The sequence below is a fragment of the Arvicola amphibius genome, chromosome 15, assembly GCF_903992535.2.
Source record: "Arvicola amphibius chromosome 15, mArvAmp1.2, whole genome shotgun sequence".
Taxonomy (NCBI): Eukaryota; Metazoa; Chordata; class Mammalia; order Rodentia; family Cricetidae; genus Arvicola; species Arvicola amphibius.
Window position 1 is genome coordinate 15,332,523 of NC_052061.1, and position 15,078 is coordinate 15,347,600.

General features: G+C 44.2%; 1 pseudogene; it reads left to right on the top strand.

Annotated features, from left to right (window-relative positions):
- The first annotated feature begins 11,809 nt into the window (after nt 1-11,809).
- LOC119802234 lies at nt 11,810-12,434 on the top strand (annotated as a pseudogene).
- Nucleotides 12,435-15,078: the final 2,644 nt, after the last annotated feature.

A 15,078-nucleotide genomic window follows, 5' to 3' on the forward strand; every position in this document is an offset into this window, starting at 1 on the left:
GCTACAGAGAAATCCTGTCTCAACAACAACAACAACAAAAATAAGATTTTATTTATTTATTATGTATACACTGTTCTGCCTGCATAGGCATGCCTACGGGCCAGAAGAGGGCACCAGGTCTCATTACACATGGTTTGAGCCACCATGTGATTGCTGGAAATTAAACTCATGACTCTGGAAGAAAGTAAGTACTTTTAACCTCTGAGCCATTTCTCCAGCCTAGCTAGTCATACTCTTAATAAAGGGGTTTTTGTTTATTTGAACTTAGATGTCATTTATTTGATAAACATACACATGTCTTTGGAAATGAATTCATTTAATTCAGATGAGAATCTCTTTTGTTTTTGGTTTTTTGATACAGGGTTTCCCACTGTAGCCTAGGCTGTCCTGGAACTCGCTATGTAGACCAGGTTGGCCTCAAACTCACAGAGATCTACTTGCCTCTGCCTCCCTAGTGCTGGGACTAAAGGTATCAACAAGACAGACTGGTGGGGTGGGGGAGGGTGTGGTTATGGAGGCCCGGTGGTCTTACTCTCCTAAATCTTTGATATTGGTTTTTAGGTTGGTAATCTCTTCTTTCTTCTTCTCTTCCCAGAAAGCATTAGGGTTGTGTTCCCACCCCCATCCTGTTCTCAAAGGACACCAAAACAGCCTGAAAACCAACAAAACAAAAGTGTTGGGGACACACACACACACACACAGGAGGTTCTTAAGCTGTCATAGCACATGGGCATGCTGTCCCATCTGTTCTAAGGACTGTTTTTAGTAAATTGTGTTTAATGCTACAAACAGGCGAAGTGGCTGTGTTCTAACACACTGCTAGTGTTGCAGCCAAAGTCCTGTAACTCTTGTGTTCCCCTTATCAAGTGTGTGGCTTTTAACCTCCTTGCTTTACGTCAAAGCTTGGTGGTGGGAACAGAGGCCTGTGCTGAGCCTGGTCTGTGTTATTGTCACCCGTAGTCTTCAGCGGTTCATTTTTAACACTCGACTCCTGAAAAAACCAAACAAGGTCTACAAGCTTGTTTCCCAGGGGATTGCAAACAGGTTTGTGGTTTATTCTGCCCTTTGGTAACTTTGTGCTTTGTTGCTTGTTTAGGTTTTCAGAAAACATGGGCTGGTAGCTCAGAAAATGCCTGTGCTTTCAAGAACATAGAAGACAGCTGGACTCTGGAGGCCCATACCTTTACTCTGGGCACTGGGGAGGCAGAGGCAGGCAGATTCTGTGTTCAGGGCCAATCTGGTCCACAGAGTGAGTTGCGGATAGCTAGAGCTATCCAGAGAAACCTAACTGAAAAAAGAGAGTGGGAAGGGGAAAGAGAGGGGGACAGGGGAAAGAAGAACAAATAAGACTTTCTTGACTTTAAGGTTTTGGGGGGTTGGGGGCAATGTAAGACTTTAAGACAATTCTGAAGCCATTTCTGACAATTCTGAACCCTCTCAGCCTCTGTGCCTTGGTGCTTCCCATCCTCCCCTGGGAACCAAGGACCTAACAGCTACACATGCATGTACTCAGTTTCTGAACAATTACCCATATACGTATGTTTTGATTCAGTCCCCTGGGAAACGGGGTCAAAATGACCTCTTACCTCATCTGATCTGGCAACAGCTCTCCAGCCAATTATTGGTAATAGCCCTTTTGAATAAGCCAATCACAACCCCCCCCTTGCTTCTATGGCCTTCTCCTTTAAAAATGGCCTGTACCAGCTAGTCGGGGTCTCTCAGCTTCCCGAATGCTGAGGGACCCTGTCATGACAGAATTAATAAAATCCTCATGCTTTTGCATCGGCTGTGGTGTGAGAGATGGTCTCTGGGGGTGACTCCTCCTCGGTGTCTGGACGCTAGAGTCCAACAGCAGAAGGTCTCCCCATGTTTCCCAGGCTGTCCTTAAACTCTTAGGTTCAAGAGAACCTCTTTCCCCAGCTTCAGCAGTAGCATATGCCCCCATTCTGGCTCTTTCTCAGACTTCTTAATCATACTAGTGTGTTCTTTGTGTAAGACTCAAATAGAAAAACAAGCTAAAAGGGGCTGTGGACTTAAATTTTATTTTCATATTTGATTGACTTACTTGGTAACTAATAAGAAATACATAAGTTATAAAACTCCAATAACTAACTTTTAAACTCAGAGTCCAAGTGAAAGACCTGGATAAATCCAGGTCTCCCCAAAGAAAGCCATGGATAAATTCAGGTTTCCCCCTCCGCCCCCAGCAGGAAGAAAATAGCCAAAAATCTAAGCAGGAAGAGAAGAATCAGAAATCTAGGATTAGCCGGTTCAGTGTTTCAGGAACTAGCTGAAGATAAAGTTAGATTGTAATCTTGAGAATGATCTTGAAAAACAGGGAGTTTCCCCTTGTGATTATCATTGGTATTCTCGGAATTTTCTACACCCTCCCTGCCCCTTTTGGATCACTGGGCTGTGGTTTCTTCCCTTAAAAACTCCTGCTCCCGGCCACTTGGGGTCGAACACTTCCCCTGCGTGGGTTGTGAGTCTCGGCCCCAGTGCACTGGTTCCCGTCTCATCTCATTAAAACTCATGTGATTGCAGCAAGGACGGTCTCTCGTGAGTTACTGGGGGGGGGGGGGTTGTGTTATCCCGAGACTTGAGTAAGAGTCTTCCCCACACTGGGGGTCTTTCACAAGGAGAATGTGAGATAAGAATGATTTAAGCATGACAAGTCGTTTGTATCTTCCTCTTGCAATGCTCTTGCGAGCAGGTCAGCACCGGTAAGAAGCTCCTGGGGAAACCTTTATCAGTCACTCCTAAACCAGCTCAGCTCATCATCCGGACCTGGCCAAGACTAAAGGGGCAAAGCTCCTAAAAGCATCAGGAGAATTCTTATCCTATTTGCCAAGTATGCTAAGTAAGGATGATTCATTAACAATAAATCCAATAAGATACAGTTTCTTTTTTAATTTATTTATTTGCTATGTATACGACATTCTGCCTCCATGTATGCCTTCAGGCCAGAAGAGGGCGCCAGATATCATTCCAGATGGTTTTGAGCCACCATGTGTTTGCTGGGAATTGAACTCAGGACCTCTGGAAGAGCAGCCAGTGCTCTTAAACACTGAGCCATATCCCCAGCCCCTAAGATACAGTTTCTAATCACATGAATACTCTGTGACTCATTTGTACCCCACAAATCACAAAGGTGACTACTTAAGCTGTCACTGTAGAACATTGCAGCAAGTGCAGATTAGAATTTGCAACTGTGCTCTGAACAAGTTGCTAGGGGGTAGCCTGGCTCTCCTAGGAGGGCTCAGCCTTGAGTTATGTTACTTGTGTGTGATTCCTACCTGGCAGCTGCTGTTTGTATTTCTAAGGTGCTGTGGGAGCACATTCCACTCCTTCAGCCAATAGCATTTAAGATACCAGCCCACTTGGGCATGGTCTCTTGTACTGTAAATGCAGCTATAAAATGTGTGCTTGCTCTCTTGCTTCTGGCTTTCACTTCTGGCTGCTAGACTGTGTTCCTGTTCACACAGAGGACTGTTATCTAGGACAGTGATCTGTAAGTTTCCCTTAAATAAGTAACCCTTTATTATTTATAGTTCTGAACTGGTGTGGGATTATTTTGTGACTTCCACCTTCACTAAGGGTTTCCTCTATCTATATAGATTTGACATTTGCAAAGTCAATCTTATAGTGTCCTTGCTATTTCTTAAGTTTTCTTCATTGACAGTGTGTGATTACTGGGCAATGCTAGTGCTCACCCTTAATCCTAGTACTTGGGAGGCAGAGACAGGTGGCTCTCCATGAGTTCAAGGCCATCCTGGTCTACAAAGTTCCAGGACAACCAAGGCTACACAGAGAAATCCTGTCTCAAAAAAAGAAAAAACAAAGCTAAAGCAAAACAAAACCAGTATGTGATTATTTTAAAAAAACATATTTAACTTTGTAAAATTATACACAGTCTAGCTATAACAGTTCTTAGTTTTCTATTGTTACACACTGAGACTTTCCAATTTTTTGTTTTTTGATTCTTAAAAGATTTATTTCATCATCTTCATAATGGCCACCACCACCACCACCATCATTGAGACAGGAGCTGACTCTATAACTAAGTGGCCTAGAACTGCTAGGTCAACCAGGCTTGCCTCATGAGCACATAGTTCTGTCTGCTCCTATTCCTGAGTTCCAAGATTAAAGGTATGTGCCACCATGCCTGGCTCAGTTTATTTTATTTTCAACTATGTGTATGTGTCTGTGTGTAGGTATGTGCTTATGAGTACAGGAGCCCAAGGAGGCCAGAAGAGGGCACTGGATCCCCTGGAGCTGGAGTGACAGGTGGTTGTGAGCCACCTTTTGTGGGTGCTAAAAACTCATCTTGGATTCTCTGCAAGAACAGAATGCACTCGAATTCTCTTACCTACTGAGTCACCTATTCAGTCTCTTGTTTTTGTTTTAAAAAGCATTTATTTGCTTTGCTTTTTTGGGACAGGGTTTTACGAGGTAGTTCCTCCATAGTTTCTTGGGTCAAAAGTTAATCTTTTTAATCATGACTTGTAATATTATCACTCTCAGATAAGAGGAAACAATTAGGGGCTTGTTTTCACACTTTAAAATTTTAAACTCTGTGTGTTCACGGTCATCTTGGTCTATGTCTATATAGTGATTTGCAGGCCATCCACGTCTACGAGTGAGATTGTCTCAAAACAAAACAAAAAATTGTGGTATAAATGAGAGGCAAGCTTTAGAGCTTGCTTCCCTAAGAATTTGGAGACAGCATGCTCAATAATCGCCAGCCCTCTGCGTTCTTGCTCTCACTGCCTCGGCTGCATGTCATTTGGGTTACAGCATGAATGGTCCGTCAGGGACACCCATTTCTTGCTCTGCGCTCATTTCCAGTTTATCATATTGCCAATACAGTAGTATTTGTTTATCACGGCACATAGGCAGTCTAGCCTCTATCACAGTGATCTTATAGCACTAGTTATGACTGTGTCCTGTGATTAACCTCTGTCACATGGCATAATTAAACAATATAGCCAGTATTCATTGAGCACTTAATTTATGCCAGGCAGAGTACTTAAATTGGCTAGAGTTATTCATATTTTGGCCTGGATTCAATTCCAGTCGCCATAGCCAGCTCTGTTACTTCGCTCAGATTACTGTCTCTGAGCTGTGGCATGGAGCACTTGTATTAGTCAAAGCAAAGCACCCTCGCCAGATTGGCTTGGCAGAACTTCATCGCCTCACCCTTCGGCTCCAGGAATCTGAGGTCCAGTTGTTGGCAGTATGGGATTCCTCTTCTGCAGATGCAGATCTCTAGAATCTCTGTGCTAGTTTTCTGTTGCTGTAACAAATGCCTGTGCTGTCAACTTATGAAGTGAAAAGATACATTTGGCTCAGCGTTTTGAAGACTTTAGTCCATTATGAGTTGGTTTCATTGCTTTGGACTTGTGGTGGCACAGTGTGTCATGGTGGAGGTAGCACAATAAACTGTCCCAGGCCTGGGATGGAAACAGAGGCCAAGGTGATGATCCCACAGTCATCGTGGAGGACATATACCGAATGATCCAAAGATCCCAATAGGCCCCACTAGAGTTACCAACTCCCAACTGCCTGGCTGGTCTTTCAGCCACAAGGGCCTTTGGGTAATATTTTAGATGTGCTCTCCCAGGTCAGTGTATTCGAAGTGACCTCAGTGTGACATTGTTGAGAGGGGGACCTCTAAGTGGGATTAAATATCAGTGGCTCCTGGTGAAAGGGTGAGTTCTGTTGGTTTGCTCCACCCCCTTTCCAGCTCTGTTGTTTGCTCCACCCCCTTTCCCCGCTCTGTTGGTTTGCTCCACCCCCTTTCCAGCTGTTGGTTTGTTCCACCCCCTTTCCAGCTCTGTTGTTTGCCTCACCCCCATACCTGCTCTGTTGGTTGGCTCTTTGACCCTGGGCTTCCAACCCTCCAGAGCCGTGAAGACAAATGTTTGTTTGTTACCCAGACTTGGGAAATCTGTTAGAGCAGTGCAAGAGGACCCACGTCTTGGCTTGCTCTTAGCGTATCCAGGACACCTTGGTGCGTTAGCATTCATCCCCTCTAAAAAACACGTTTTCACTTTATTTTCTCTTTAAAGTCTTGTGTCCAAATACTGGGAATTCAACATGGGATTTTTTTTCTTCCTTCCTAACTTCTCTTCCCTTTTTTCCCCTCCCTCTTTCCTTTCTTCCTTCTTCCTCCTCTCTTCTTTTTTGGAGTCAGGATCTCATGTAGCTCACTAGTTCTTTGTCCTCCACCTAAGTACCAGGGTTTTGGCCTGTAACACTGGGCTTATGTGCTGCTGGAACTTGAGCCCAGGGTTCATATCTGCTCATGCACTCTGCCCACTGAGCTGCATCCTCTGCATCCAGTTGAGCCTGCCGTCATTGCATGCATTGAGGCACATGACTGAACAGTGAAAACTGACACATGCTCAGACATTATGCTGCTGTGATGGTTAATGGCCTGGCATGTGAACTCAGTGCGTGCTTAGTGCAAGCTGCTTCCTTGCTGGCGGTCAGGAGACAGTGCTCTTCATCCTCCATCATGTATGCTGTCATGTATGTACAGTAGGTGCTGGTGGACTTGTACATGCCTCTCTACAACTTCCCTTGACTCCATCAGTGCCACTAATAAGTAATTTAAGGCTAGGTCAAGGGTCTTTCCTGGGAAGGTTTTATGCTGCTCCCTTCCCTTCTCCCATTTGAAAATAGGTCAGGTTCGTTTCTTCTTTAGCCTACGGGAATGCTGGAGCCCTCCCCAGGAATAGCAGTGACCTTCAACTTCCTTTGTCCTTGATTCTTCTGGTGTGGGATGTATCTGCCAAAGAACACTTCAAATTTCATAGCTTAAATCTATCTATCTATCTATCTATCTATCTATCTATCTATCTATCTATCATCTATCTACATTTCACCCACTACCCACCCACCCACCCACCCAGCCAGCCAGCCAGCCATCAGTCTATCACCTAGCTACCTATTCTCTTTCTACATTCCATCCATCCACCCATCCACCCACCCATCCATCCATCCATCATCCATCCATCATCCATCCATCCATCCATCATCCATTATCCATCCATCCATCATCCATCCATCCATCCATCATCCATCATCCATCCATCCATCCATCCATCATCCATCCATCCATCCATCCATCATCCATCATCCATCCATCCATCCATCATCCATCATCCATCCATCCATCCATCATCCATCCATCCATCCATCATCCATCCATCCATCATCCATCCATCCATCTACCCATCCACCCACCCATCCATTCATTCCTCTACCCATCCATCCATCCATCCATTTATCCATGTAGAAGTTAGCCTGATTTGGGAAATAACCAGACTAGCTAAAAGATAAAACAATTATATCTTATTTATTATAAGGGAAAACTCAGTGACATAGGAATGAGAAGTCCAAGCTCAGATGTGCTACAAGGGAACCACACAGAGAGAGGGCACCTGGACCACTTGCCATTTTTCTCTGGGTCCTAGAAAACCACACCCTAACTTGGTCCCACCTCTTAAAGATAATTGGTTGAAAAAGATTCCCCATCACCTCCCCCTTTTGTATAAATAAGAGTGATCCAAACCCAATACAAAACTATATACAATAGGAGAAGAGATCAAGTATAAAATTATAAGCAACATAAACAATATTAAGCAAGGAACACATGATAAATGTTTAATAGACATTCTATTCCAAAGTCTAACATTAGAAATAGCTTGGCTAAACCATAAGAGGATGGTAACTACGACTCTCTAATCTTCAACCCAATTGAAGGTCTGAAAAGGGAGATGATATTACCTGAGTAGGCAGTAAGTGCAATTAAGCAGCTTCCAAAGCAAGCAGTATATGATGAAGACAATTGGCTACCTGAGCAATCACCCAAAGTCTCATTTGCAGTGTTGAAGCAACCAACTAATACATTGCTTACATTTTGATGTCATTGTCCTCCTTTACTGTACAGTTGTTTAAAGATTAATATTCTGATCTGAAGTCTTAATCTTTAAGTTATATAGGTATTAAATATTATAGGTCAATAGTCATTCATGTTTGTTATACTTTTAGTCAGACTAATAAGGTTATTTAGATAAATAGAGACTGTATTCTGTATAGATAGGTAACCTTCAACCTCTTCAAAGATCTGTAGAACATGGCGTTTAAATAGCTTAGGATTCTGTTAACGTGAGACACGATTGCTCCTGGTAGTACCAATCTATTCTCAAGAGAGTGTTGAGCACCAAAGACACTCCACTTGGAGTTTGTCTTCTTCTTGGCACAACTGGCCTTTGGGCAAGAAACTGCCCATGCCTCGGCCACTGACAAAGTGCACAATGTCCAGACTGGACAAGCAAGATACAAGAAAAAAGACTGTCAAATTTTGCCAAGAAAGGTAAGACAGTTTTGAAATCTTTCCTGCCTCTGAAAATGGTCTAGCAGTTATTCTAAGCCTTAGCCAAAGTTGGTTGCTTTGACACTGCAAACGAGACTTTGGGTGATCAGGCAGCCAGTTATCTCTGTCATCTACTATATAATTTGGAAGCTGCTTGATTGTACTTCCTGCCTACTCAAGTAATACTATCTTCCTTCTCAGGCCTTCAATTGGGTTGAAGATTAGATAGTCATAGTTACCGTCCTCTTATGGTTTAGCCAAGCCATTTCCAATACAAGACTCTAATCTTATACTTGATATCTGTTCCTAGTCTATATAGTTTTGCATTTGGTTTGGAACTCTCTTATTTAAACAAAAGGAGAGGGTGCTGTGGGAGCATATTCTGCTCCTTCAGCCAATAGCCTTTAAGATACCAGCCCACTTGGGCATGGTCTCTTATACTGTAAATGTAGCTGTAAAGCCTGTGCTTGCTCTCTTGCTTCCGGCTCTCACTTCTGGCTGTTAGACTCTGTTCCTGTTCCCCATTTGTGCAGAGGACTGTTATGTAGGACCATGATCTGTAACTCTCCCCTAAATAAATAACCCTTTATTATTCATAATGCTGAATTAGTGTGGAATTATTTTGTGACTTCTGCCGTCAAAGGGGCAGGTGGAGCCAGGGAAGAGAAACTGAGGAACAACTCAGTGTGTTGAACTTCAGCCAATCGGGAGGTGATAGAGGGGGCAGATGACAGGAGAGAAGTGTAAGAGTTGGCCTGTGGCAACAGCTGAAAGGTTGGTGTTGTGGCCACCTGGAAGTGGGTGACAGAAGAAGTGAGGAGACAACTGGACACCCATCTGAGAGAGGGAGAACAGATTAACACCCAGGCCTGCTGACAGCCGAAGGAATTAAGGTGGCACACATTCATAATGAAATAGTGTCCAGCCTTAGACAGGAAGGAGATTCCACCAGCTGTGTGAACAAGACTGAGCTTGGGAGTCGTCGGGTTGAGTGAAATACGTCAGACACAGAAAGGGAACAGAGGGAACCTATGAATGCCAAGCTTGCTGGAACAGGAAACAGAAATGGGTGTTAATAGAGGCTAGGAGCCAAGAAGGTCAGGGGAGATGCTAGTTAAAAGGTAAAAGATAATAGTAAGTAGTGGATAAATAAATTCAGGATGAAGATCATGCTGACTGTAGCTCATAACAGCAGGCTCCAAATTACCAAGTGGGTGGATTTTTAGTGTTCTCATCATAAAACACTATAAGGGGCTGAAGTTTTTAACATATTTATGTAATATTCTTATTTGTTTATAATAGAGTGTGGCTGAGCAGATAAATAAAGGGGGGGGAGGTTCAGAAATTCTCCCTTCTCTCAGCCCACTTCACAATGCATAGAAAAGTGTGGCCGGCTGTATCCAGGCTCTCCAAAGCAGCTGCCCGGACCAGAGAATACAGGATTTGGCATGAGCCATCCCTGTCATCCAGACTTCTGGGAGCCAAGAAGCAGGCATCCCTCTGTCTTTGTTTCCTTCACTGTGTCTCAGCCCTGTGAAGGGCAGGGAGCAGCACCCCAGTCGGCCGTCGGCCCTGCTCCTTGTACTTTTGCTCTCATAGCGTCCCAGCATGTTTATAGCAGGCCTCCCCTGCAACCCACTGGCAGTCTGCATTAACTAACCCGCTGACTGCATGTCAGAAAGACACATTTTGAATCTGAGTATTCAGGGAGAAAGTAGAGAAGAAGCTTGGCTGTGTGAAAGAGCAAGTGACATCAAGTATTCATGCTTCGTTCCCGTGCCAGTCAGTCAGTGACCCCCAAGGCTTAGCTGCAGTCATGCTGGCTTCTTACAGTGACCGTGCTACAGGGACTTAGGCAGAAAACCATCACACAAACACAGGAGCATAAGGGCACACACACACACACATGCACATGCATCACATGCATGCACACATGCACACACACATGCTCTCACACATGCATACACACATGCAGGTACACATGCAGGCACGCATGCACTCACACACACATGCACTCGCAAACACGGGCATGCACACACATGCACGCACCCGCACATAGACACACACGCGCGCACACACACTTGCGGGCTTGTGGATCTGGAGAGCTCCAGCAGTTCACAGTTCAGCGACGTTTCTCTTCTCTGAGATGTCGCATGAGTCACAGTTCTGGGTTCCCTTCTCACATGTGAAATTCGGCAGACGTCGTCCTTGATTAAAGCTAAACATTCCTGACACAGGTCTTAAAGCTCTTTCTAGGTCATTTTTCAGAAATAATAAAAACTATTTGATAAAGTAGAGAAGAAATGAACAAAAGAATGTTAACACTGTCATAGATTTAGCAACAACTTTGAGGTCTTGTTTTCTGAACTAGGAAATGAACATGTTATTGTAGTGATATTTCATTTGTGTTTTAATAAAGCTCACCTGGAGATCAGAGAGTAAAGCAGCCCCACGCGTCAGCCTTCCAGACCAGGCAGTGGTGACACACACCTTTAATCCCAGTAGCCACAAAGGTTTGCCATAGAAACCAGGCAGTAGTGGGCATGCCTTTAATCCCAGCCCTAGAGAGGAATATAAAATGGGAGGAGACAGCTCCCAGGCTCAGTCTCATTCTGAGATTCCTGGAGGCAGGATCGCCATTTCAGACTGAGGTAGAGGTAAGAACCAGTCGCTGGCTGTTTTACTGTTCAGATCTTCAGGTCAAACCCCAATATCTGTCTCTGGGTTTTTATTATTCGTGCTACACTTTATACTTTTGTTTGTTGATTTATTTTGTTAAAAGTCCATCTAATGTAACCATGGGAACCTTGGCTATCATTTCATTTCAAAGGAAGATGAAAACCTGCTCTTAATTAAAAACTGACATTTGTAGCTATATGTTTTTCAAACCTTATCCAACAAGTATGTTTTAACATCGTAATGAAGATAATAAAAGTTACATTTTCTACTACCACAGTCGCGGAGCTGTCTGAGCATCTGTCCATATCTTCCTCACCTGTGTCGTCTGCTAGAGAAACGCTGGAGAACATGCTGTCTTCCTTCTCTGGGCTCAACCGGTCCATCTTGCTCCCGAGCAGCGCCTACACGGAGTGGCAGCTGCCCCACAGGCTCACCCTTGTTTAAACACTGATAAGCATCCAGCAGGTGTTATCTGACACTCCGCCCTGTCAGCCTCTCTCTGCTCCACTTCAGCTTTGTATCAGCTGGAAACCAGACCCAAGTTGAAGAGTTACAGTGCATCACCTGATGTTGACAGGCGCCTCTGCCGCCGCCGCCGCTGCTGCTGCTGTAGCCTGGCTCCAGGGGGCGCCATGCCTCAGTCCCAGTGACGCTGACGGGCAGCGCTGCTGCTGCTGCTGCTGCTGCTGTTGATGCTGATGCTGCTGATGCTGCTGATGCTGCTGTAGCCTGACTCTAGAGGGCGCCATGCCTTCAGTCCCCAGCCACTGTTTCTGTGGGCTGATTACAGAAATTATCCAGACAGCATCAGGATGAAATTGAAGGGAAGAAACTGAGCTTATACGATTGACGTCTTATATGATTGATACCTTTTATAAACTTCTCAAGGACATGATTGAGAACTTGGCTGACCTGGAGAAAAATCACTCAACCTGCATGTAACACGAGGCTAAGTCCATTGTAAGGAATGGATTAATAACATTGGAGTCTGACTAATTGAAGATTTTTTGGCACACTCAAATGTTGGAAGATGTCATGACTTTCGGGAAATTGGATGTCATTGCTTAGGTGGCATTTCAAGATGTACTTGGGCATCACTTCAAATATCACAAACTGGAGCCCAGCTGGCGATGAATTCTCCCTCATCCTGGAAAATAACCCATTGGTGGAATTCGTAGAACTTCCCGATAGCCACTCATCCCTTGTTTACTTGAACCTCCTGTGTTGGGTGCTGCGGGGAGCCTTGGAGATGGTCCAGATGGCTGTGGAGGCCAAGAGTGTCCAGGACACTCTGAAGGAAGATGGTGTGGCAGAAATCAGGATGAGGTTCACCAGGCGGATTGAAGACAATCTCTGGGCTGGAGAAGAATAAGCAGCTCTAGGACTTTGGGGCAGCGGGGAGCAGCACCTGCAGGGATGAGCAAGGTGGGTGCTCCCTCTGCCCTGGAACTCAGTGACTTTGAAGCCGAAGTTACATATTCTTCTAACCTTATTTCCATTCTCCATGCTAATAAAGAGCGGACTGGTAGTCTGCTCGCCCTACAAGAAGGCACTTCAGAGGGGCAGGAGGTACCTGCCCTTGACTGGACTAAGAGAGTTCAAACCATTTTACCTTCCTGTGAATTTTCCAAAGCAAAACCCACTTTGACCCCATGAGGAGCCGAGCCTGACACATCTCACACTGAACTGTCACGACCCCGTTGACAAATGGCTGCTGGGAGCCTTGGGCTGTAGGGGAGGGAGAACGCTGGGAAGGGGTGGGTAGGAATTGTTGGCTGTAGTGACACACTGAGGTCTTACCAGGCCACGGAAGCCAGTCATGCTGGAAGCACCGGCTTCTAGGAAGCTACCCAGGTCTCATTCCTCCCTGCTGTTTGGAGGCAACATCTCTTTTTATGGAGGGTCCATCCTTTTTTCTTACAAATTCGTCAATAAAGACACATTCTTGAGTGGAAAAAGAAAGAAAGAAAAACGGTCTCATCCACAGTCTGGTAGAAGACCACTTGTCAGGGTCTGTTCTCTGTCTCCATTTCCTGGGGACCCCACAGAACTATTGGGGACCAAGCCTTTCTCCCTCACTCCCTCCCAGGATCACACTGACCCCTCTGGCATGGGAATCAGGTAGGTGATCTTCTTTCTGCTTCCTGTCTTCCACTTCAAATTCTCTAGTCTCAACCCTAGCTCTGCATCAGACTACTTGCATGAACCTGTCCTCCACCTCTGGCTCCACTCCTGGGGTACTCAAGTGAACCTCATGGCAGACCCTGTGAACCATTTCAGTTAGCTCCTTTCAAACCAGACCATCCTCATTCCTTTATGCCAGCCCCCAGTACCCAGAAACAAGCTTTACTAGTGTCCACATCTCTCGGGGACTCTGAAGTACTTCCTGCTAGACAACTCACAGCTACCACACTTTTCTCAGATCCCGAAAAGCCAAGTAAAGCCAAGTAATGGAATGCCCATCCAAACAAGACAAGCCCCTACAAGAACACCTAGAGTCACAATCAACCTAAACTGCTGTGCTTAGACACCAGCCCAAAAATACAGCCATTAATAGCAAAGACAGCCTGTCTCCACCAGACCCAGCAGCCCCATTAAAGTAGGCCTCAGAATGCAGTCTAGCCAAAGCACAAGACAAGGAGTTCAAAGTAGATATTATGAAGAGATGAGTGTTGGTGGCACAACCTTTAATCTCAGCACTCGGGAGGCAGAGGCAGGTGGATCTCTGAGTTTGAGGCCAGCCTGGTCTACATAGCAAGTTCCAGGACAGGCTCCAAAGCTACACAGAGAAACCCTGTCTCAAGAAAACAAAACAAAAAAAAAGAAAAGAAAAGAATATACTCAAGGACTGCAAAGAGAACATGAATAAACAATTAAGCCTGTGGAACATTTGAAACATGAAAGTCGAGCTAGAAAGAAAACTTGGACTGTGTAAAACTGGAACTGAAAAACTTAGGAAATCAAACAAAAACCTCAGAGGTAAGCCTTACCAAGACAGTACAAGAAAGACATGGGAGAGAGAAACTCAGGCATTGAAGAAAAATAGAAGAAAGGAATATCTTGGTAAAAGAAAATGTTAAATCTAAAAAGTTTCAAGCATAAAAAACGTCCAGAAAAATCTGTGACTCCACGAAAACACAAAAATCTATGAATAATAGGAATAGAAGAAGGAGAAGGAATCCAGATTAAAGTCACAGAAAATATTTTCAACAAAATGAAAGAAAAAAATTCCTAGCCTAAAGAACAAGATGTCTGTAAAGGTACAGGAAACATACAGAATACCAAACAGACTGGACCAGAAAAGAAATTCCCCTCTGGACATAATAATCAAACAACAAAAGACTCAGAGCAAAGAAAGAATATTAAAGCCTGCAGGGGAAAAAGACCAAGTAATTTATAAAGGCAGGCATATTGGAATAACACCTGACTTCTCAGTGGACATTCTGAAAGTCACAAGGGCCTGGAGAGATGTTCTACAAACTTTGAGGCCACAAATACCAGCACAGACTACTATACCCAGCAAAACTATCAATCACAGTTGAGAAAGAAGGAACAATATTCCACAATAAAAGCATCTATATACAAATCCAGAGTTGCAGAAGGCTACAAAAGGAAAATTACAGCCATACAGAGGTTAACCATGCCCAAAAACACAAGAAAAAATTAACCCAGACCATAAAACTGAAAGGGGGGACCCATTGCCATATCAACAAAATGATAGGTATCAACAAATACTGCTCTTTGATAAATCTCAACATTATTGGTCTCAATTCTCCCAGTAAGAAGACATCGACTACAGACTGGGATAGAAAACAAGATCCATTCTTCTTCTGCATTCAAGAAATACACCTTAATATCAAGGACAGACATCACTTCAGGGGAAAAGGATGAAAAATTATTTCAAGCAAATGAATACAAGAAGTAAGCCAGTGTAGTCATTTTAATATCTGACACAATAGATTTCAAACCAAAATTAATCAGAAGAGATAGAGGACATTCTATACTTCTCAAAGGAA